The sequence below is a fragment of the Amia ocellicauda genome, chromosome 14, assembly GCF_036373705.1.
Source record: "Amia ocellicauda isolate fAmiCal2 chromosome 14, fAmiCal2.hap1, whole genome shotgun sequence".
Lineage (NCBI taxonomy): Eukaryota > Metazoa > Chordata > Actinopteri > Amiiformes > Amiidae > Amia > Amia ocellicauda.
In genome coordinates, this window is record NC_089863.1 from 2,900,900 (window position 1) to 2,904,312 (window position 3,413).

The 3,413-nt window shown below is 50.1% G+C and overlaps 1 long non-coding RNA gene across 1 annotated transcript; it reads left to right on the plus strand.

Annotated features, from left to right (window-relative positions):
- Positions 1 to 304: 304 nt before the first annotated feature.
- LOC136768308 (uncharacterized) lies at positions 305 to 3,146 on the plus strand. The gene is made up of 3 exons (XR_010821961.1): positions 305 to 422; positions 1,630 to 2,855; positions 2,978 to 3,146. It is a non-coding gene; the product is annotated as an uncharacterized LOC136768308 (long non-coding RNA).
- The last annotated feature ends 267 nt before the right edge of the window (positions 3,147 to 3,413 follow it).

Genomic DNA, 3,413 nt, shown 5'->3' on the forward strand with positions numbered 1-3,413 from the left:
GGTGTGCAGTGCAGTAGGTGTGCAGTAGTGCAGTAGGTGTGCAGTGCAGTAGGTGTGCAGTAGTGCAGTAGGTGTGCAGTGCAGTAGGTGTGCAGTAGGTGTGCAATAGTGCAGTAGGTGTGCAGTAGTGCAGTAGGTGTGCAGTAGGTGTGCAGTAGGTGTGCAGTCAGTGTGGCTGCTGGGCTCCTGTGCAGTGAAGAGCACACAGTGCAGTGACACTCCAGGCCTGCAGGGGCTCCAGCGCCCATCTCTCCACAAGACACTGGAGAGGAGGAGAGACACGGCAGGAAGGAAGAGCTGAGACAGAAAGTGAAAGTGCTGCTGTGAAGGAGGACTGTGCTGCTGCTCCTGCTGAGAGAGAAAGAGAGAGAGAAAGAGAGAGAGAGAGATGGCGAGCGATGGCATGTCCTCCTCCCTTGGTGGTGAGTTGCTGCTCTGTGTTTCTGTCCTCTGTGTCCCTCAGGAGAGACTGTCCCTCTTGTCCTCCCATCCCCAAGTTAAAGTGTCCGCTGCGCAGGAGCTCAGAGTCCCACTGAGAGAGTTATTAGAGGGACTGAGACACAGCTGATGGGCAAACTGTCTGACTGGAGTGACTGTAGGGAGGGAGAGAGAGAGGGAGAAGCAAGGAAGAGGAGAGAGAGGGAGAGAGAGAGCGGGGAGAGAGGGCAGAGCGGCGAGAGTGGGCAGAGAGACAGTGTCATTATTCATTATTAGCAGTAGTCGTGTTCGTCCTGTTGTGACTGAGACTCTGTTATTAGTGTGATGTCATCAGAGAGAGACAGATTAATTATTATTATTATTATTATTATTATTATTATTATTACTATTATTATTACTATTTGTTGTGAAGGGGAGAGAAGTGGGACAGAGAGCTTGAGCAGGATAGAGAGAGAAAGTGGGTGGAGAAGAATGGGAGGAAAATTTTGGAGAAAAAAATTAGAAGAAGAAAGGGAGAGTAGGAGAAGGAAGGGAAGGAGGCTTGGGAAAGGGGGGGAGTTGTCTGTACTGTAACAGGCAGGATGAAGGATGGGGGAGGGGGAAGGAGAGGGAGAGAGGGAGCACAGAAGGAGGGAGGGAGAAGGACTGGGACAGAGGAAGGGAGAGAGAAAGAAGGAGACAGGGAGTTGGGGGAGGATATGGGTGTGGATGGATGAAGAGAAGAAGGGAAAAAGTAGAAGTTGGAGGGAAGTAGAGAAAGATGGAGGGAGGGAGAAGAGAAATGGAAGAGAGAAAAATACCAATATGGAAGTAGAGAGAAAAAATGTCAGTTAGACAAAATTAGCAGGTTTGGCCATTAGTGAAAAAAGTCACAGAAAAGAACAGATCCATTAAAATTAAAATTTGCTTCATCCCCCCCCCCCCACACACTGTCACAATACATACACACGAATACACACATACATATAGAGTAAGAGATGACAATCAATACAGTGGACAACATTGTGCTCACATTCATGACAGATTCATAAATTATAATAATAAAGTGAAAATTAAGAATGAAGGAGAAAAGATGAGAGAGAAGAAGGGAGAGGAGGAGAGAGGGAGGGGACGAGTGTGGGAGAGGGAGGGATGGAGGGAGAGGCAGTGGGGCTGAAGAGGGATATAAACTGTGTTGTTTCTCTCTGACAGGGGGGAGACAGACTGCTTCCCCTGAGACACAGCGTCTCTCAGAGCTGAGGATTGTGCTGCTGGGGTGGAGAGGGACTGGGAAGAGTTCATCAGGAAACACCATCCTGGGCAGAGAGGCGTTTCAGACTGGAGTGACTAAGCAGAGTGAGAAGAGCCAGGGTGACGTGGCCGGGAGGCAGCCACCAGGCTGGGAGTGGAGTGATTCTGTACAGGAGAGTCCAGAGTGTGTCAAACAGGAGATTGTGCGCAGTGTGTCTCTGTGTCCCCCGGGACCCCACGCTCTCCTCCTGCTCATTCCTGTGTGGAGTTACTCATTCACAGAGAGATACAGGAGATCAGCGCAGGAACACCTGGAGCTCCTCAGTGAGAGAGTCTGGAGACACACTATAGTGCTGTTCACTGGGGGGACAGACTGGGAGACACAACCATTGAGCAGCACATTGAGAGAGGAGGGGAGGAGCTCCAGCGGCTTGTGGAGAAATGTGGGAACAGGCATCATGTTCTCAACAACAGCAACAGGGGCGACGGCACTCAGGTCACACAGCTGCTGGACAAGATAGACGAGATGGTAGCAGGACACAGGGGCTGGCACTTCACTACTGAGAGGGACTTGGAGCTGGAAGAGAGTTTCAGACAGAGGGAGGAGGAGGAGGAGGAGACACAGAGTGATGAAGAGAGGGAAAGAGAGAGAGAGATCAGAGAGAAAGAGATGAAGATAGAGATAGATCAGTTAAAAAAGGAGCAAAAGGAATGGGAGAGAGAGATTGAAAACCTGAAACAGAGGGACAAAGAGATGGAGAGAGAGATAGCAGAGCTGACACACCAGTTGGAAGAGAGAGAGAGAGAGGGAGAAGAGGAGCAAAGGAAGGCAGATGAGAGAAGGAGAGAGATTGAAGAGCAGTTGAAAAAGATGGATAGAGAGAGGGAGGAGCGGGAAAGGGAGAGGAGAGAGGCGGAGGAGAGACACCGCAGGGAGATGGAGGAGCTCAGGCGGTGCTATGAGAGACAGGCCAGAGACGAGGCAGAGAGGCGGCTGGACTCGGTGAGGCAGGGTGCCAGCGCAGCAGCAGTGGCCCTGGGAGCAGCTGTAGGGGCCGCAGTGGGGGCCACAGCAGGAGCCCTGATTGGACCAAGAGCAGCGGCAGCAGGAAGTGCTATAGGAGCTGTAGTGGGAGGAGCCAGAGCAGCAGGGAGGAGGAGACACAGTAAAAATCATCCACCCAACTGTAAGTCAGTGTGGTCAGGTTAACAACAGATACACTACAGCACACAGACACACAGCTCTACTACACACCTGACAAACACTCTCTCTCTCTCTCTCTCTCTCTCTCTCTCTTTCTCTTTGCAGTCTCTGGAGCAGAGGACCCTGCCCTGGAGGAGCCCTGAGCCCCAGTTTGCAGATCTAAACAGTGCCTGGTACTGGAGTGCCCCACTGTACTGTATTAAATGGCTGTATATTGTTTAATATTTATATCATACTAATAATAAATATTTAAATAAATATTTAAAATCTTCAATCTCTGACTCGTCACTGTAAAGTCTTCACTCATGGCAGCGGCTCTGACACTGTACTGAGAGAGAGAGGTTCATATTGAATGTGTGTCTTAGAAGTCGCCATTTTTAACTGTACAAATATCTGTGTGACTGAATGCTGTGACAATCACAATGACACGGAGTCGCTGATCTTTCTATTCCTCCTAAATGAGTGGTTTATATTGTGTTGCAGTGCCACTGTGTGGTGGGACTGTGTATTGCAGCGTGGCATCCCTGCCCTTCTCTCAGAG